Raw genomic sequence first — 21,913 nt, 5'->3', positions numbered from 1 at the left:
GATGGAGTCCTGCCGTCTGTCGCCACAGTCTGAGGTGGGGGCAGCTGAAAAATCGTGAGTGGGACAAAGAGAAGGTCTGAGGAATGTGTAGGCATCTGTGGAGCTCAATAGAAGGGCATCAAGTGCCTGGATGAAGATGAGAGGGTGGGTGGTTAGAAAGGCTTTGGGGAGAAGCTCCCATTGATGCCATTTGGAGATAATGAGCAGTTTTCCGGGACTCAAGACAGACAGAGGGAGCAAGTCATGAGGAGATGAAGAGGCAGGAGAGGTTCAGGAGGAAACCACAAATATCCCTGGTGCTTTTCATTCACGTGGATCCGAATTTCCATCTCATATCTATTGGGCCTCATTCTTACTCTGCCTAAAGAATTTTCTTTAGCATCTATATAGTGCAAGCATGGTTGTTGTTCATTCACTACATCATAACTGACTCTTTTCTGACCTCATGGACTGTAGCTGACCAGGCTCCTCTGTCCATGGGATTCTCCAGGCAAGAATACTGGAGGGGGTTGTGATTTCCTTCTCCAGGGGATCTTCCCAACCCAGGGACTGAGCCCCTGTCTCCTGGATTGCTGGTGGATTCTTTACCACTGAGCCACCAGAGAAGCCCATAATGCAGGTATATTTGTAGTAAATTCATTCAGCTTTAGTCCATGTGAAAGAGTCTTAATTCACCTTTACTGTTGAAATATATTTTGGGGGTATTGACTTCTTTTCTTTCAGTACTTTTAAATGTGTCTCCTATTGCCTTCTGGCTTGTGTAGATGTTCACAGGGGAGTTCTTGTTTGTGTTCCTGTGTATGGAATGCATTTAACATGTCCTTTTTATTTGGCTGGTTTTAGCATTTTCTTTTTAGCCCTGCCTTTCTGTTATTTTTTGTCTTTCTGATGAGCCTTGGAGTGGTGTTCTCTGTGTTTATCCTCCTTGAGCTTCTCAGGTCTGTTTGTTGAGCATGTCAGATCTCTGAGTCTATAGTTTTCATCAAACTTAGGAAAAATGTCAGCCATGATTTCTTCAGATATTTTTTGTCACTTCCTCTTTCTTCCTGGAACTCCAAGTATATTGGACTTCTGATATTTTCTCTCAGGTCAACAAGACTTCTTTTTTTTGGCCTTTTTTGTTTCCTCTCCATGCTTCATTTTGGATGGTTTCTCTGGCTTTGTTTTCAGTTCACTGGTTATTTCCTTAGTGTTTTCCAATCTAGTGCATTAAAACTGTTCTGATATGGTAGTTTCCATATATTCCATTTAATTCTTTTCATATCTTCCATTCCTCTCCTCATTATGTTCACATTTTCTTATACCTTCTTGAACAATTCGGAGCACATTTATGATACCTATTTTAATGTGTTAATTTCTTAATTATACCATCTCTGTCATTTCTTGACTGACTTTTCAAGAAGCAAGTTTCTATTGATTGACTTTCTCCTGGATATGCATTATGTTTTTCTGTTTCTTTGCATGCCTAGTGCTTTTTGCCTGGCTGATGGACATTGTGAGTTTTACTTTGTTGTCTTCTTGGTTTCCTTGTATTTCCTTAAATCTGTTGAACTTTGTTCTGGCATGCAGTTAAATTATTTGGCATCTGTTTGATTCTTTCAAGGATTGTTTTGAAGATCTATGAAGTCAGTCCAAATCTGCCTTTAGTCTGGGGTTAATTTAGTTCCATTACTAAGGAAAAACTCTTCTGAGAACTCTATGTATTACTCAGTCCTTCTGTTCTGGTTTACGGAATTATTCAACCTACTGCTTTTCCATGCAATTTGCACTGACCTTGGGCGGTTTCCTCTCAAGCATAGACAGCCAAGAAGACTATATTACAGATTCTGGAGCTCTCTCTAGTTCTCCCCCTTGGTTTCCAACACTGTCTTCTCTGGTACTCTGCCCTGTATATTCTACAAGTCTTGGTCTTCCTGACCGTCAATATTTGTCTCCTCCTTTCCAGTGAGAATGCTGGCCTTCAACTGGGTTCCTCCTTCCTTTGTAACAGCTTGGAAACTGACCCTGGGCGATAAGCTGGAGCAGTTATAGGGCTGACTTACTTTGTTTCCCTTCATGCATTGCCTGTAATTTAATGTCTGAAAACAACTGTCATATATACATACATCTTTCTCTCTCGCTCTCTCTCTATATATATTTATGTATAGTAGTTTTCTAAGTTTTCTAAAGCAGGAAAATAAATCCAGTCTCTGTTATTCCATGTGGTTGAAAACATTGTGTTTCTTATCAATTTTTTTATTATGGAAAAATTTCAAACATACATATAAATATAATAATATAATGGAACCCTATATACCCATCATCCACTGTCAACAATTATCCACTCATGCTCCAGCTTTTTTCATGTATATACCCTCTTGATTTGCCTGAGGGGAGATGATTGGAATTTATTTGATGCAAGTCCCATATATTGTATAATTTCATTTACAAATGTTTCAGTATGAATTTCTAGAAGATAAGAGCTTTTTAAAAGTGCATAACCACACTGGCATGATCATAGTCAGAAAAACTAATATGAGTAACAGTGTTTAATCCCATCAACTACTTAGGCGACATAAAATTCCATGCCCTCGCAGTCAGGGCAGGGGGTTGCTTGAGTGAAATATTCCCAATGAATGACATCCTGGGGTCTGATCTGAACTTGAATTCCCCCCTTTACTTATAAAGCCCTCTCTGCTCAAGTTTACTTTCTATCATCAATGCCCACAGCTCCTACTCTTCCCTTCGACAACTGTCGCTCCACCTCTTTACTCGGTACTTCCCGACGCTTCTCAATCACTGTCTCGTCTTCTTGTCTTCTCTGAGGCCCAGGTGCTGGCGCCTGTCTGGCTGATCAGTGTCTTCAAAAATGGAGACGCAGACACAGAGAACAGACTTAGGGATTCAGGCGGAGGGAGTGGAGGAAGAAGAGGGAGAGACGAATGGAGAGAGTAGATGGAGATATATGCACTACCATATGTAAAATCAATAGCCAGTGGAAATTTGCTGCATAACTCAGGGAACTCAAAGCTGGCCTCTGTAACAACCTAGAGGGGTTGGGGGAGGTTCACGGGGAGGGGGGACATATGTACCCTAATTCATGTTGATGTATGGCAGAAATAAAATCAATATTGTAAAGCAATTATCCTTCAATTAAAAATAAATTAGTAAAAAAATAAAAAAATAAAGGGAGCTTCTTAAAGTCCATCCCAGTGATACATGATATGAAAAGAAAGTTAAAGGCAGCTTTAGAAACAAAATATAATCCTCTCTGTATATCATGATTCTAAACAAAGACTGTAGCATCAGCTTTGAGGGGCTGTGATATAATTGCTTGGATTTGCCTGTGATAGTGATATTTATTTTGAAATTTCAAATTGCTCGAAGGAAGTCATGACACACTTAGGTTTATTGACAATGGTTATGGGTTAAACAATTTGAGCATCCCTGATTAAAATCAAGCAAGTTTCCCCTTTTCTAATATAATGACCAAGAATGATTTCAGGGGAACAGATGATTCCATCTCCTCCTTAGCTACTCTTCACTCTTAAACTTCCTCATTTGCTCTTGGATACTTGAAATTTCCTGCATTTGGGGAAAAGACCAGAGTTTTTAAAAAGTGATTTTAAAAAAAGAAGCTTTATTGAAATATAATCTACATACCACACAACTCACCCATTTACTTTAAAGTGTGCAGGGACTTTCAAGTGGCCCGGCGGCTAGTGTGATTTAATGATTTTCAGTGTATTCACAGATATTACCAGATACATTCCAGAACATCTTCATCATCCCCAAAGAAACCCCATATCTGTTAGTATTCACTCCCTATTCCCCTCCAACCTCTCCCACCACCACTAATCTACTTCCTGTCTCTGTAGATTTGCCTGTTCTGGACATTTCATATAAATGGAATCATACAACACGGGATCTTTTGTGACTGCAAAGAGAAGTGATTTGAGGTGATTTAAATTCATATTAAGGAAGAAAAGATGGCTTTCTGTCTTTTATAAAGAGGTTTCTGTTAGAGAAAGGAACAGACCCTTTTGGTACTGGGTAGCTGATGAGAAGAAGAAAAGCAGAGTGGTGAAGAGGGGTGGTCCTCACTTCACCGCTTTGGCTGGGGGCAGGCCCTGGCGTTCAGCACTAAGTGTCAAGGCATCAAGATAATTCAGATGACGGCATTAAGAGGATCTCATCCATAGATGCAGCTTACTCTCTGTCACATTCATAAATACTGGAATTGAGACTTATAATTAGACCTCACTTGACTGACAGCTTACCTTGATTTCTCACCGAGCTGGTTACAGGACCGAAGGCCTCTTTCCTCTGCTGTGGCTTGTAACATAAAGCCAGAGAACCGTGCCGCACAGGCTATTTGCCCGATCGGGCCAGGTGACGGGGCACCAGGCTGTCATTCTCATCATGAGGAAATAGGTCCTTGGTGTCATTTTCCTCCAGTAATTAGTCTCTCTGTGCTTTTTAGACTTTGTGTCATGTTGTGAATGCAACATGTTCGACAGCATTCCTGCAGAGGAAATATCTTCCATGATGGGTAAGCAAATATCATCTTTCATTAAAAACATCAGAAAGATTTCATCTGAAACTTCTGAACAGCCAGGGGGAGGAAAACTTCTAATGACAACAAAAAGCTTGATTATGCCAAAATCCATGCGAGAGTGACTGACTTATGGTACAGATTGAAAGTAGCCTTCTAGACTTTCCTCCGGCCCATTGGCTACAAGTCTATTCTTCTTTTAGTGATGATGCCTTCTGAGACAATTGCTTTCTTCACCAAATGGTGTTATTGGGCTGAAGTAGGTGTGTGGGTGTCCCAAGTGGTATGTATCAAATTAAAACACTTTCCTAAGTCAGGAGTTGTGTAAGCCTGGTCACTCCCCAGTCTGCATTTCTCTTCTTTATTTTTCTATGTATGCGCCTGTCTTTTCCTTAGATATCTCAAGTCCTTTGCAGAATGCAACAGTGAAAAAACTTTCTTCTCTTTGGTGGATGAAATAAAATCTTCATATTCTCCTTCTAGAAGATAGATGATGTTCGAAAGAAAACCCAATTCTGAAAATTTCAGGTCAAGAAAGCTTAGAGCTCCTTTTGTTATAAATGAAGTTACAGTTGGGTCAAGACTGGGCTGTGATGGGGATATGAATGACCAGAATCCTCCAACTGGTGGGATAATAAAATGATAGAACTGCTTTGGAATCCTGTTGGGCAGTATCCTAAACTGTTGAATGTGTACATACCCTATGATCTGGAAATTTCATACACACACATGCACACACACACACACATTTAAAAGAAACAAGTACATACCAACAGAAGACATGTGTAAGAATGTTCTAGTAGCTTTCTAACAAAATTAGAAAAACATGGAACAAACCAAATATCCACTGGAGAATGGATGAATAGATTGTGGTTTTTATATAAAGAAATAATGCATAGAAATAGGAACAGACTACAGATACACACAACAACACAAATGAATCTGGCATTATTTTGAGCAAGAAAAGCTACAAGCCAATGAATTCCTACTGGATGGCTCACTTTAGGCGATCACAAATAGGCAAAAGTAATTAAAAATGAGAGAAGTCAGAGTGGTGTTTATCTTGGGGGGAGAGCAGTACTTACTGGAAAGGGGCATGTAGGAGTCTGCTGGGGGGTCGGAATTATTCTAGATCTTGATTTGTGTGGTGGTCAGGCAGGCATGCATGCATGAGTGCTCTGTTGCTAAGTCACATGTGACTCTTTGTGACCCCAAGGACTGTAGCCCACGAGGCTCCTCTGTCCGTGGGATTTCCCAGGCAAGAATTCTAGAGTGGGTTGCCTTTTTCTTCTGCAGGGGATTTTCTCAGCCCAGGGTCTCCTGCATCACAGGTGGACTCTTCATCCCTGAGCCACCTGGGAAGCCTACAAGCAGGTGTGTATGCATATGCAAAAATAAATCAATTTATACCCTTAAGATGAGTGTCCTTTACTATAAATTACATACAGAGCCTCAGTATAAAAGTATACATTGCAAAGATTGGGCTGTAAGATCAGAGAGCTGGCTCCCTGGTGAGGTTGCTGTGGTGGGCTTGGTTCTTCGGCCTGTGCCCTACAGCCATGGTGGGTGACTGCTGCCTCTTCCCTTCTTTTCAGGTTGCTAGGAGTTTAACTTACAGAAGATGAAAGGAAAGATACAAACCTAATCCAATCCACCCTCCAAAGATTGTATTCGGAGTTATGTTGGATGTTCACTGCCTTAGGAGATAGAGTAACTCTACAGAAAAATAGGTTTGCTCTCATTTTTCTCTGTAGGTTTTCTGAAAGGACAATTTTGAACTGGACACATTTGAATATTGATTAACTCTCTCTACTTTCCTTGCATTTCAAGATATACGGAGGATGAGTTCCATAGATCTGTTAGGTAAGGGCCTTCGGGGTAAAGTTGAACATTGGGTGAGGTAGCAGAGCAAGGGAGAACTGTGCGTGCCATCTGTGTTGACATGACAGAAGAATCTGGAAAAGAGGAGGGTCAGGAACAGCACCTTGGTCATGAGCCGTCTGTGTAAGGGAAGGGAGGCTCCACGACATCCCTGGAAGCAGCCTGCCCTCCCTCGCAGGTACCCGGATTCCGGATACTTGTCTCTAATGGTTCCATTCCAGGGTTTTCCTCCTCTCTCTCTCTGTTTTCTCTCTTCAGAGGGCTCATTAGTTTGAATGATGTGTCTTTTTTGCTAACATCTTCCACATCCACACTTCCCACTCTGCCTTCCCCTCCAAACTCCAGCTTTGACCACATCCTCTCAGTCTGCACACTGCCAGGTACTGGGTCAGGGATGTGAGACGTTTGCAGGTGAGAAGGGGCTTTTTCATGGAAAGTAAAGGTTGAAGATGCAACAGAAGGAGATGACCCCTAGAAAAACTGGGAGGGGCTTAGCTTTGGGACGGTGAAAGAGAAGAATGATCAATATGGAGACATTTGGAAATGAACATGAACCGGAGTCCACTCTCTTTCACTGAGCTCTGCCCAAAGCAAGGCTAGCACTTAGTTAGCATTTGCTGTTTGCCTGGCACTATGCTATTAGTTATATATATATCATCTCATTTAATTCTCATAGTAACCCTAAGAGGAACGTGGTTTTTATTAGTAGTCTAAGATTTTAGATGGGGAAACTGAAGCCTGGAACGGTTAAGGAACTAATCCGAGGTCTCAAGCTAAGAAGAGATGCTGGATACAGGGTGCAAGTTCAGTTTGCTTGACTTCAGAGTCCATAACCGCTGGGCTGCAGTGCCTTTTTCTGCATGTGTGTGTACACACACACACACAACCCTGCCTCCTTGGCACTTCCTGAGGTCCTCCTTAGCCCCACTACCTACATGGACCGTTCTTACCTACACAGTCTCTGGATGCTTTTTTTCCTGCTTGGTTTTACAGCTAGGAAACCCATTCCAGGGAGAGGACCACTCAGGGTGAGGCAGGTAGAAATGGAAATGTGTCTCTGTGTGGTCTGTCTTAACTGCAGGATGAAGAAATAGGTCAAAGGTGGGAAAGGAAGCCATGAGGGTGGAGCCCGCATTGCCTTGAGTTCAAGAGTGAGGAGTTGAGATTTTGCTTAACTTAAAGTGTGGAGCCACCAAACAGGCTTTTGATGGGGGCTGAATTTTAGGGAGATGAACCTGAGAGCTGGTGTGGGGTGGATGGGAGTGGACAGGGGGTGCAGGTGAGAGGCCAGTCACGAGGCTTCCGCAACAGTCCAGGTGGGGCATCAGACCTGGAAGGATGAGCGTGAGAGGAGAGGGAGAGAGAAGGGGACCTACAAGTGTGTTTATCCAGCTTCCAAGAGGGCTGCTGGAGAAGAACCTCTTGTGCATTTAGTCCTCAGTCAAACCTAGGTTCCCCAGCTGAGCTTCCAAAGGCCCTTTGCAAACTGATGGCAACTCTCTCCATCCATCTTTTTGTCATGCCAACCTTTGTCCTCCACTATGGATGGGCTGGTCTTGCTCTTCCAGGCACAGGCTGTGATCTATGCTGTAGTTTCAATTCTATCCATGACTCTGGATGTCCTCTGTTTTCTCCATCTATTCAAGACACATTTGGGGGCTTCTCTGGCAGTCCAGCGGTTAAGACTCTGTGCCTCCACTGTGGGAAGCATGGGATCAGTCTCTGATCTGGGAAGTAAGATACTGTATGCCTCGAGGTGAGGCCAAAACACAAAACAAAACAAAACAAAAACATGTTAAACCCCAAGACATGGAAACAAACAACCCAAGTGCTCATCGACCCGTCGACTGACAATTGGCTTAAGAAGGTGTGCTAAGTATGTGTGTGTGTATATATATATATATATATACACATAGTATATACATAAATGTGTTGTTCACTCACTTAGTCATGTCTCTTTGTTACCTGATGGACTACAGCACGACAGGTTTCCTTGTCCTTCACCATCTCCCAGAGCTTGCTCAAACTCATGTCCATTGAGTTGGTGATGCCATCCAATCATCTCATCCTCTGTGGTCCCCTTCTCCTCCTGCCCTCAATCTTTCCCAGCACCAGGGTCTTTTCCAATGAGTTGGCTCTTTGCATATATATATATATATATATATATATATATATATATGCTAGTGGTTCCTGCCTGCCAATGCAGGAGATATAAGAGACACAGGTTTGATCCCTGGGTTGGGAAGATCCTCTGGAGGAGGGCATGGTAACCCACTCTAGCATTCTTGCCTGGAAAATGCTATGGACAAAGGATCCTTGTGGCCTACAGTCCATAGGGTCACACAGAGTCAGACACAACTGAGCAACTTAGCACACGCACACACACAGACACATATATTCATGATGGCCACTTGGGTTGTTTGTGTGTTTATATATATATATATATACACACATATGGGTTTTGTGTATATATATCTATATGGATTGTTTATAAATGCATTCAATGGAATATTACTTATCCATAAAAAATGAAATAATGCCATTTGCAGCATGGATGGACCTAGAGATTATCATACTAAGTGAAGTAAGTCAAAGACAAATATCATATAATATCACTTATACGTGAGATCTAAAATATGATACATATGAATTTATTTACAAAATAAAAACAGACTCACAGATATAGAAAACAAACTAATGGTTACCAAATGGGAAAATGGGGCGGGGGTGGGATAAATTAGGAATTCGGTATTAACGGCCCGGCTATACATAAAATAAGCAATAAAGTCCTACTGTATAGCCCAGGGAACTATATTTAAGATATTGTAATAACCTATAATGGAAGAGAATCTGAATAAGAATATGTATGTGCATATGTACAGGGATAACCACCTCACTTGGCTGTTCACCTGAAATGCCGAAAGTGAACTATACTTCAATTTAAAAATATGGCTAAAAAAGCAGCCATTAGATGGTCTCCTTGGTCGTTCATCATCCGCGCTTCCTGACAGGAAGGAACAGATGCCGCATGAAGATCACGCTGTCGTGCAGGTCATGGGACGATTGGGCTTGATGGATGTCACCCCTCATGGTGGCTCCAGGCAGACAACTGGCCATGGCAGGCGCAGGGATGTCTCTTAACGTGGCCTCGTCAATCTAGACGTCGCAGACTTTCCAGGAGTTTAGCCACCTCTGAGGAAATGCTTTCAGTGGTAATGCTGTGTTCGGGAAAATTTGGGGAGTGATTTTTTTTTTTTTTTTTTTTTGGGTAAAAACGAATGCCACAGTTCTGGAAGCACTGCAACATTATTTATCTATTAACTTGGTGAAACTCTTCATGGGCGAGCATTTTCTCTTCTTGGAAATGAAGAGCCATTTGTTTGATGAAGACATTGGGTTACAGCCTCTGCTCTCTCTGTGGTGACTCAGAGGGAGACAGTCTGTGTGGGAAGCAGTGAATACTCAACAGTCTTCCTGGAAGAGCCTGGGACCCCCATCACGGAGCTCCTCTGAAATTCGAGAGTTCAGGGTTGGTGTGGTCATTGGAGAAGAAAGCGGTTTCCTCTTCTATATAATTTGAAGAGTGCCTCAGGCCCTCTGTGTCCCCACTCTCTAGCCAACTAGGCTTACAAGGTATTTACTCTTCCTGCCATTGGAGCTCTGACCCTTTGGGTTAAGACATCACAACTTCAGGAGTCCCCTCCTTTATAATGAGGCTCACTTGGGAGCCTGTTGGGTGCATGTGTGTGTAATATAATAGTACGTGAGCTATTGTGACATTACTATTACTTACTAATTCTAAAGAGAAATCATGAAAATGGAGTTCTGTCGAATGACACTGAGAACCTTGTGTTATCTACAAAATGGACTCATGCTAGAACAAGGGTCATTCTAATATGCAGGGACCTGAAGGAACGTGGGAGTGAGACCCACCCCGGGAGAGAAGGCAAGGTCTGTCTGTGTGAAGGAGAGCTCGCTTAAGAAGGATGACCTCCCACCATGGCATTTTCTATGGAGACTTGAAATATAGTGACCCCAGAAAACGGAGAGAATTAGAAAGCACTGTCGTGTCTGAAAGAGTGATCCCTATGGGAGATGGGGCATCTGTTCATACGATTACAAACTCAGTTTGGGTCTGTGCAGGGGTGCATATTGCAGTGTGTAGGCATGATAACTTAACCTTGTTTATTAAGGGTGTGATACCTGCCTCAGTTGTGTGCCTGGTAAATATGCCTTAGTGAATAGTGAAAGTCACTCAGTTGTGTCCAACTCTTTGCAATTCCACGGAATTCTCCAGGCCAAAATACAGGAGTGGGTAGCCTGTCCTTTCTCCAGAGGATCTTTTCAACCCAGGCATCGAACCCAGGTCTTCTGCATTACAGGCGGATTTTTTTTTTTACCAACTGAGTTATCAGGCAAGCCCCAAATATGCCTTAAATGAACATAACTGAATTCGTGTTTTAGTTCAGACTGAGAAGACACTGCACCATTCCCCAGGAGGCTTCCAGTGCCCAGCTCCTTCTGGGTGTGCTGACTTCTCATCCACACCTCTTCCCTCCTCCCAGGTAGCTCCCACCTGAGGACCCAGCCTGCCCCCTCACTTCCCAGTGCTCCGGGGGCCAGCTGAGCTCATCAGGTGGAATCTGAAGTCATCATTGGAGAGACGTGCCTCAGCTCTTCTGCTCTTGGGCTGATGAGTGGATCTTCTTAAGACTAAATGGGGGGAAGGGCTGTGTTTCCAGTTTTGACGGTTGAGTCTCCCTCTTCTTCCCCAGGGCTAAATGCCTTTGCTAAGCCTTCCTGACCTTTTCCATTTTCTATTTCCATTTCCCCCAGTCCCCCATTTCCTCTGGGCAAGAGTTTTGTCTCCAGAATCCATGCTAGGACCAGAACTCTGCTAACTTTCCTGTGGTGGTTTAGTCTCTAAGTCATGTTCAACTCTTTGCGACCCCGTGGACTGTAGCTCACCAGGCTCCTCTGTCCGTGGGATTTCCCAGACAAGTATACTGGGAGGTAGGGGGTTTCTGTTTCCTCCTCCAGGGGATCTTCCTGACTCAGGGATCTACTGTTCACAGAATAAGATCTGTCCATTGATGGCTCACTCAGTGCCAGCCTAGCAGTATCTTCTCTTGCTAGATTTCTTATATACACTTGGCTAGTCTGTAACTTGTTTTCAGGCCATGCCTCTGATGTGAGTCAGACTTTTGGAATAGGGCATGGGAATTTGCTTTATTTACAAGCACGCACACTGGGACTCAACAGGTGAGGACCAGTGGCTCACAGGGTTGAGTGGGCATCAGGATCACCTGGATAGGGATTGTTACAAAATAGGCTTCTGGGTCCCAGCCCCAGAAGCCCCCAGAATGTCTGACTCAGAGCTGGGGCAGTGCCTTTGAAGCTGCATTTCTAATAAGCTCACAAGTGATGCTGATTCTGATTCAGGGCTCATTCCTTGAGAACCACTGGTTTAGATTATAAGTTGTCTTTACACTGTCAGCCTGATGGAAGTAGCTGTAGTTGGGCTTTTCCAGCCCTGCCTTACCCTGGAGGCAGGACCACATGCTTCTTGCAGTACAGACCTTGTGTACCTATTATATCCAGAGATACAGAATATTACGCTCCATATGTTTCACTTGTGACTAGATCCTAGGCTTCAGAAGAAAAACAATGATGTTGTGGATTCTAGGCACTAGAATTAGGTTAGCCAGAGTGGCTAGGGGAACTAGGTTAGCCAGAGTGGCTACAGAAACTAATTTTTAAAAATTAATTACTTTTTAAATTTTGGCTGTATGGGCTCTTCGATTCCTTGCACAGGCTTCTCTAATGGGGGCGCGGGCTTAGTTGTCCTGGGGCTTGTTCTTAGTTCCCTGACCAGGGATCGAACCTGTGTTCCCTACACTGGAAGGCAGATTCTTAACCACTGGACTCCCAGGGAAGTTCCCCAGGAACTCTTTTTTTTTTTTCTTTTAAACTTTAAAGCCAGTGTCTTGATTCTGATGTCTCCACCCAGGTGGAGGGGGAAGTGAAGGATCTTTGGTTTCAGGACGGAGGCTCAAGCTCAAAACCAGGCTTCTGGAGAGCGTGGAACCAGGAGCTTTATTTCTGCTGCCTGAGAGAGGCGTTCCTTCCTAGGACACAGCCCTGTGCATGGACAGACACGTCCAGTTTCCAGGCGATCCATATCGTGTGGGTTTCTGGTTTCTGCAAAATGACATGTTTTGGTCCAGTTGGGGGTCCCAGCCCTGGTGAAAGCTTGTCTGGGGGCATCACTGTTCACTTCCTACTTCACTTGATCCAGTGGAGTTGTTTGGATTAAGCACGCTTGATGCTTGCTCTCATGGGGGAAAAAGTGTATTTATCAGGGTGCAGGGGATTTTTAAAATTATTTTTAATTGTGGTAAAATACATATAAAATTTACCGTCTTATAGTTATTTTAAATGATATGCCTCAGTGGCATTAAGTACATTCACATTTTTGTGCAACCATCCCCAGTATCCATCTCTGGAACTCTTTGCATTTTGCACAGGTGAAATTTCATACCCATTACACAATAACTCATTCCCTCCTACCCCAGCTCCTGGCAACCATGATCTTCCTGACAATTCCAGGTACCTAACATATGTGGATTCATGCAGTATTTGTGTTTTTGTGAGTGACATTTCACTTTGCCTAACATCCTCTAAGTTCATCCTTGTTCTAGCATATGTTGGAATTTCCTTGCAAGACTGAATAATATACCATTGTATGTGTATTCCACATTTTATTTACCCATTCATCTGTTGATAGATGCTTGGGTTGCCCCCACCTTTGGCTACTGTGAAAAATGCTGCATGAATTTGGCTGTTCAGATACCTGTTTGAGTCACTGCCTTCAATCCTTTGGGTATGTAGCTAGAAATGGAACTGCTAGATCATTTAGTTTTTTTTAAAATTTTTGGAGCAAACTGTTTATTTTTTGAGCAAATATCATACTGTTTTCCATAGTGACTGTATCATCTTATATTCCCACCAACAGTACACAGGGGAATTTATTCCAGTAGATTTCAGAAGAGGACTTTGTTCTGAGGCTGTTTCTTTGGGCTGACTTGTCTTTGTTGGACTTCCAGTGTAGTCCCTTATCCCGGAGAAGGCTGGGGAGCTGAGATGGGTGCATCCTGGCAGCAAACAGATGACCTTCTTAAGGGGTAGTTGAGGAGAGTTGAATAAAGGAATAATCCAACATAGGCAGGAATAAGGTTAAGGAAACCAGTGAAAGATGAAGAATCCAGGGCTCAGCAATGAGGGGAAGAAGGCTCGAGCCTCTAAAGTGGGGGCATAATTGTTTTACTTTTTCAAATGTAACATTTCTGAGATATTAATATGTCACATAGTATAAGAAAGAAACAATAACTGCCATAATCCTGATGCCCAGGTATCTTCTGAGGATATTAGGGAAAAAGTCATTAAGGTACCTAAGCTAGAAAATTCAAACAGAGAACTCTTTTCTCAAAGGTAAACATTAAAAAAAATTTCTTGTATATCCTTGCAAAAAAACCATACAGCTATATCTCTCTGTGTGAACATACAACAGATGTATATATATTTTTATTGTAAAAGGATCAAACCATACAGACTTGTCCATATCTGTCCCCTGCAACTAAATAGTATTTCTGGGAGATTCCTCTATCCCAGAATAACTACTTCATTCTTTTAAAGTCCTCACAGTATCCGTTGAATAGATAGTATCAAGACTGAAGTCTCATTAGCTTCTTAAATGGTGTTTTAGGAGCACCTTTGAATGAGGAATGCAAACAACGACATCAATGGGAAAAGTCCAGGTAGCAGGTGAAGAATGAGCAAAAAAAAAAAAAAAAAGGAAGAAGTAGAAGCAACCTAGAGAGAAGTCAAAAAGCAGAAGACCCAAAGAAGTAACCTGACATATTTGAGAGGGCACTTGGCTTTCAGTTCTGAGTGTAGAGATGTTGAATTTTGTGGCGAGAAAAAAAAAAAAGATTATAAAAGTGCCAGGAGGGATTTGAACTAGGTTCAGAAGGACCAGAGGGAGAGGGAATCTTGGCAGCAGCCGCTAATATTTACCAGATTCGAGAAGCACGTAGGGAGAACAGGCCTCTGGACAACAGCTACGTTTGTCAAGTCAAGAAGCGAGTAAAACGAGGGGGCATCTTCTCGGTGGGAGTGGAGAGGGAGGTTCTGCAAATGCAGAGCTCAGGAGCGAGCGTGGCTGCGGAGACCGCTACTGCTGCGAGTGTGGGGCGAGAGGTTCAGCACCAATGGTGTGGCCTTAAGGGAAGGAGTAAGAGAGAGGGTTTGTGGCCAAGGGGAGAGACAACTTAATTTGGGGTTAGTCTAGGGAGTTTAGGTTAATACCAGTGTGTGTGTACATACACACACACGCATGCCAGTGTTTTCATTTATTTATCTATCAATTTATATGAAATTAAAGAAATTGAAGCATAGTTGATTTACAATGCTGTGCTAATTTCAGGTGTACACATATATATATACACATATTCTTTTCCAGGTTATTTTCCCTTAGAGGTTATTCCAAGATACTGACTAGAGTTTGCTGTGCTGTACAGTAGGTCCTTGTTGGTTATATATAGTAATATAAATATGGTAATCCCAAACTTCTAATTTATCTTCGTCCCCCGCATTTTGTTTTTAAAGAAAAGCAGGGGAAGGAATGGTCACAGAACAAATTAAAAATGCCTCCTCCTAGAAGTGAACACTCTATGGGTACATAGGAGACTATGTTTTCTGATTTTGCCCACCCAGTGTTCCGTAAAGTAACTTTTATATCCTTCAATCAAATTAAGGACACTGAGAGTCTGGGGCGTTGACAACACTGGAACTCAAGCCTGTTTGCCTTCCAAGCCCAGGTTTTGCCCTCAGTGCCAGATTATCAGGAAGTCTTTGAATATATTGTGGCAACCTATTAAAAAGGGCTTCCTTGATGGCTCAGTGGTAAAGAATCTGCCAGCAGTGCAGGAGACCCAGGTTTGCTCCCTGGGTCAGGAAGATCCCTTGGAGGAGGGCATGGCAACCCACTCCAGTATTCTTGCCTGGGGAATCCCAGGGACAGAGGAGCCTGCAGTCCACAGGGTCAGACATGACTGAGGTGACTAAGCAGCAGCGGCATTAAATGGGGCAGGGGTCTGCTATGTGGCTAGATCATTACATGGGGACCAGGCTGGACATCTAAAAGGAAATGAAGAAAATCCTGATTACTCATCTTTAGTGTGTGTGTGTTTCTGGAAAACAGCCCACTGACTCTGGGTTGAAGAGGCATTCGGGATACTAAGCACATGGGGGGAACCATCACTGAGAAGCAAATGGAGAGCTAAATTTGGGGTATGGTGAAGATTTGCTTGGAGAGAGCGCTCTGCTCTGTGTGGTAAGGACACAGCTTGGAAGATCTCTCAGTGATCAGAGTTGGGCATGGTTGAGGCATCGAAATGGTTCAGGGAGCGAGATCTGAAAAACAGAAGAACAAAAATATTGCCCAAAACATGTTTAAGTAAAGGGAGCTTCTAAGTGAAAAGGGGGAAGGAAGAGGAGCCTCTCAGGGGACCTGACAGGGTTTGGAGGCAGGATGTTGAGAGTCCAGAAATAACACATCAAGAAAAGCCAGTGGGGTTTAGTGCAGGGGATAAGGGGTCTGGCAGCAGAAGGAGGGTCAGCGAGCAAAGCCCTGTAACTGAGAGAGGGCTCGAGCTGGTTGGATCCACCGTAAATGGGAACCATCCTCCTTTCTGTTTGAGTGCTGCTCGGAGTCCCACGGCAACGGCCGTCCACACCTCCCCACATATGGAGGCTCTAGAGAGGAATGGAGGGCCTAAAATGTTTGAAGTTATACAAAATCACTTCCATGTGGAAACGTAGCAGAATACATTATTTAAACTTAATAAGAGACATCAGAGGGGGAATGCTGACAACTGTTTTCGGGTATATGACAGTTTATGAAATAAAGCTTGCTGAAAGAAGTGGCTATGTCCATTAGGGAGACACCAGAGAGAAAGGGCCGAACCTCATCTTATGTTGAACCTGATCACACAAAAGAAGGAGGCCGCTCTCAATGATGGTGTTTCGACCTGAAGGGAAATGGTGGAAACTCATTCTATGGAGAACATGATTACACTTCAAACAAGAAATATTTTCAGCTCACTTGGGCTCTATAGGAAAGTTTTAATAATCCATCTTTTTTTACTTCTTTAGAGTTTGGCCAGGTTGTGAAGGTGCAAAATATATTCAACTGTATTTAGAAAGAAGGTACTTGGAGTCAGCAGTTCCGCTCATTGAGAATTGATAATTATCAGAAATCCCAAAGGGGAGTCTGTTCATGCAGGGTCTCTCTGCAAATTCATATGAATATTAATTTTTGTGTGTGTGACCATTAGGATGAAGCTTGCTATTCTGAACCAAACCTGCAGAGCCCCCAAGGTTCACTTCCAACTCATGTGGGTTATTTCTCTCTCATGGTGGCCACTTTCTGGAAGATCTATTTTGCAGGGATGAAATAATCATGAATATCAGTCAATCCTTTAAGGAAGAGCGTGTGTCTATGTTAAAATAAGATATTTACATTCTGTTATTTATCTCTTTCAAATTTTTTATAATGAAAAAATTAAGTTTATTATTTATTCCATTGTAGAAGTACTGCCTGCTCCATGGGCTGCCCTGGTGACTCAGACAGTAAAGAATCTGCCTGCAATGAGGGAGACCCAGGTTAGAGCCCTGGGTTGGGAAGATACCCTAGAAGAGGGAATGGCTATCCACGCCAGTATTCTTGCCTGGAAAATTTCATGGACAGAAGAGATCAATCCATGATGACTGAGGTCAAGATAATGAGTACTTTTGAGGGCATCAGTGGCTGAGAAGGGGGCTGAGGAGCTTCTTGTTGGGAGATGGAATAGATCTGGTTAAGGGCCACCTGTATGTACACAAACGTAAATATCCGTCAAGCTGTGTACTGCAGGTTGGTGTACATTATTTAAGTTAGAGCTCATTAAACATAAGCAATGTTGCCCATTTTAAGATAGTTTTAAAATACATAAAGGTAGAAAGAAATAATCATTTATGGCTCACAGAAAACCATTGCTGATCTAGTGGACTATTTCAGTATTTTTTGCTTTTTTTAAATTGAAGTATAGTTGATTTACAATGTTTAAGGTGTACAGCAGACTGGTTCAATTATACATATATATGTATATGTATTCTTTTTCAGATTCTTTTCCATTATGGGTTATTCAGTTCAGTTCAGTTCAGTTCAGTTCAGTCGCTCAGTTGTGTCTGACTCTTTGCGACCCCATGAATCACAGCACGCCAGGCCTCCCTGTCCATCACCAACTCCCGGAGTTCACTCAGACTCACGTCCATCGAGTCAGTGATGCCATCCAGCCATCTCATCCTCTGTCGTCCCCTTCTCCTCCTGCCCCCAATCCCTCCCAGCATCAGAGTCTTTTCCAATGAGTCAACTCTTCGAATGAGGTGGCCAAAGTCCTGGAGTTTCAGCTTCAGCATCATTCCCTCCAAAGAAATCCCAGGGCTTATCTCCTTCAGAATGGACTGGTTGGATCTCCTTGCAGTCCAAGGGACTCTCAAGAGTCTTCTCCAACACCACAGTTCAAAAGCATCAATTCTTTGGCACTCAGCCTTCTTCACAGTCCAACTCTCACATCCATACATGACCACAGGAAAAACCATAGCCTTGACTAGACGGACCTTTGTTGGCAAAGTAATGTCTCTGCTTTTGAATATGCTATCTAGGTATGGGTTATTACAAGATATTAATAGAGTTCCCTGTGCTATACAGTAAGCTCTTGTTGTTTATGTATTTTATATATAGTAGTGCGTATCTGCTAATCCCAAGTTCCTAATTTATCTCTCTTCCATCTTTCCTCTTTGGTAACAATAAGTTTGTTTTCTATGACCTTGAGTCAATTTTGTTTTATTAATAAATTCCTCTTGTTTTATGAATAAATTTATTTTATAAGATTCCACATATTAGTGATATTTTCTATTTGTCTTTGTCTGATTTACTTCAGTTAATATGATAATCTTTATGTCCATCCATGTTGCTTCAAATGGCATTATTTCATTCTTTTTACAGCTGAGTAATGAGTGTTTTTTCAACGCATAGTCTTTACAAATTGAGATTATAATCCATATACAATTTATATACCTTTATTTCACATTTTTAACATAAACATTTTCCAAGGAACTCTACAAACCCTTGAAAAATGTAATTTCCCCCCAGAGATACTAAAGTTGAATTGGAGGTACCCACAGATATAGGGTAAACAGTGGCGCCAATCTACAGAACATAGCACAGCCTATGTAAAGCAGGTGTAGATTTGGTGAAGGTTCAGGAAGATGATGATAAGCTTAGGTTGGTGAGTGGAAATTAATCCTGGAAGGTCTAGATTCTGGAAGAACTGACCAACAATTCAAAAGACTTGAAGCTTTCTAAGAGATGCTTGCAATATAACTAGATCTAGAACATAATGCATTGAGAAATGAAGATCTTTACATCAGAACTTCCTTACTGTTGTGTCATGAGTGGGTTACCATGGGTTGAGATGTTTATTTCCTAGTCCTTCTGGGTATCTGGGTGAGGCTTGAGTAGCTGGAGTCCCTGGGCCACAAACAGATTTCTCTTTCTACTCCAAGTAACAATCTCTGTGTTTGTCGAAAGGTGAAAGTGGTGGAGAAGCCTAGTCCACGTGACAAGCTGTCTCACCTATCAAACCCCTGCTTGCAGCAGGAGCTTGAACAAATACCACTGAGTCAGCCCCTACTCCAAATAAATGATGTAAGTTCTGTGGTTTCTGCTAGAAATGTATGGATCTCCAGGTGGGTAATAATAGCACAGTAAGGATTCCTTTTTCATCTTGATCTGTTCTGACAAGAACCTTTTTATGGGGATGATATGAGTTTATAACCTAAAAGTCAGAGAGATGAATGGTTAGTCCAGCATCACATAATTAGGAGGTGATAGAGTGGGGATCCAAACCTAGATTTTCCTGTTTGTGTTCTTTCTATTGATACTAATGGGTTTTAGTCCCCTTTCCCTGCTTTTCCAAACTGAATTTTGCAGGACTATGATATAGGAAGGAGATAGACATGGTGCTACTGTGGTTGAAAGGAACTGGGGGGGATCTTTCAGAATTTTTTTAGCACAACTTTCCTGGCATCTCTGAGTCTGTGGCTCCCAGAACTCAAGGGACCAGTTTGAAAATGCTACATTCCATCATCTTGTTTCATTAGGGCTTTGTGTGGCAGTCCTTGATAACTGGAAAACAAAAAGCTAGTTTTTATATCATTAGTTTTCACTTTTTGTGTTTTTAATTTTGGTTCTTCTCTTGGTCAGTTGATCAATTGTAGTTTGTCTTTCCTAGTGGGAAGATGGGATTATATTTTCCTGAGTTTGTACATATCTGATACCTTCTTTAGTAATTCCTATTATACAAAAACAATGATTTGGTTGGGAATAAAAATTCATGTTCACTGACTTTCAGCCTCACAGCTCTCCAGATGTTGCTCCATGGTCATCTTGCACTGAGCATTGGTGTATGGCATAGGTTGCCATTTCCTCCTCCAGGAAATCTTCCTGACCCAGGGACTGAACCTATGTCTCTTGCATCTCCTGCATTGGCAGGCACATTCTTTACCACTGAAGCCACCTGGGAAGCATTACAAACAAATAATTTTAATTGTTATAGCTAATTGTTTTCAGCTCAGATTTTTATAGGATTTTCTTCATCCTTATAATTAAAAAAATACAACTATAAGTCTAAATACGGTTGTTTATTCATGACTTTGCTTGTAACACAGTGACACCCTTCAATATTTCTCTTTTCTCAGGTTCAAGAAATTTTCTATTATTCTGTATTCATTTATTTCTTCAGTTTCAAGAGGCTGAATTCAAAGATTTTATTCAAGGATCTTTTGCTCTGAAAGACTGAGACTAAATGTCAAACTCAATATTTTTCTCATAAATTTCATCTTTGTAATATTTCCTCTCCTATATCCCAGAGAATGTATCAGTTATGTCCTTCACACTATTCGCCCACTTTTTTGTAGTTTTAAACCTGGTCTTTACTAGCTTCAGTGCATATTTCTATTTTGATATTGCATTTTTTCTTACACTTGTCCTTACCTGTATTTGTTTTTATCTTGTTCTAATTTCTTGTCATCTCAGTTTGAGTTTCTTTCCCTTTCTTTCTTCCTTCCTCTCTCAATCTCCTTCCTTTCCCTCCTTCCTTCCTTTATTGCTTCTCTCATGATTTTTTTTTTGTTCTTATTACATGACCCCATCTTTAAGCATATTCTTGACAGTAAAATCCATTAAGTTTCTGTGACTACTCATGTGTAAATATTCTATTATCTTTGTCTATTCAGACATCAGAACAAACTGTAGGGTATTGGGAAAAAAAAGAAATTGGGTAAAAAGAGCAAAAGATGGGTCTTTGTTAGGCAGAATTAGGTAAACAGAATAGAGAACTATGATACAGCCACAAGGCAGTATTTAGTGCATATTGAAAACATAGAAGATGCTCAATAAATGGTAGCTATTAATATTCTTGATCTTTCATTTTATTTTTCATATGCAATCTTGTTTGGCAACTTACTATTCCTGATTTATAAATGTGGCTTAGAGAGGATAATTGATTTTCCCTTTTTCATGATGCTAGTTGACATTAGGGTTAACTCTCCTACCTTTCAGTAATGTAAAGAGATCCTCTGAGTCCTGCAAATTGTCTGGAGATGATGTAGTTTAATACCCTCATTTTCCAGATAAAGAAACAAGCCTAGAGAGAAAGAGGATTATTAAGGTTTTATAGCTAATTACTAGTAGCATCCAGACCAGAACTCACTGCCCCATAAACAAAATTTTCTTCCCTGTTTGCAGGAAATGATCATGTACCATGTGGATCTACTATCCCTGCCCCAGACGCCATTGCCCCGCACTGGGTTGACGCGGTTTCTGTCCGCACAGCCTCCCTGCCTTTGGGGGGCCCTCCTCTCCTCTTCTGTGTGGCTCTGGGGAGGCTGAGTCCTAGGACCTACCCATCTGGCTGCACACGCAGCATATGTAAGGTAGCTTGCAATAAAACTTTTTCCCTTTTGTTTGCAATGATTTAAGTTAATGGGCAAAGGGTTGAATTAGTAATATTTTAAATTATGATAATTATATGTATAGAGTGAAGTGAAGTGTGTCTTTACTAGACAGTGTTGGATGAACAGAGCTGTGAAATGTAAAATAGCAAGGATGGCATCGGGCTCCGTGTGTACCTTTCTCCATTCCCTAAGTGGTTTCCACTCAGGTCAGCAAAGGTGAGGGCAACAGCATATATACCACAGACTACAAACTCAAACTACCGCACAACTGCCTCATCTCACGCACCAGTAAAGTAATGCCCCAAATTCTCCAAGCCAGGCTTCAGCAGTACGTGAACGTGAACTTCGAAATGGTCAAGCTGGTTTTAGAAAAGGCAG

General features: G+C 42.0%; 1 long non-coding RNA gene across 1 annotated transcript; it reads left to right on the top strand.

Moving 5' to 3' along the window:
• The first annotated feature begins 17,069 nt into the window (after positions 1-17,069).
• On the top strand, positions 17,070-21,509 carry LOC129636115 (uncharacterized). The gene is made up of 3 exons (XR_008706657.1): positions 17,070-17,140; positions 19,110-19,226; positions 21,327-21,509. It is a non-coding gene; the product is annotated as an uncharacterized LOC129636115 (long non-coding RNA).
• Positions 21,510-21,913: the final 404 nt, after the last annotated feature.

The sequence above is a fragment of the Bubalus kerabau genome, chromosome 21 (genome assembly GCF_029407905.1).
Source record: "Bubalus kerabau isolate K-KA32 ecotype Philippines breed swamp buffalo chromosome 21, PCC_UOA_SB_1v2, whole genome shotgun sequence".
Taxonomy (NCBI): domain Eukaryota; kingdom Metazoa; phylum Chordata; class Mammalia; order Artiodactyla; family Bovidae; genus Bubalus; species Bubalus kerabau.
This window is presented reverse-complemented; position numbering and strand designations above follow the sequence as displayed.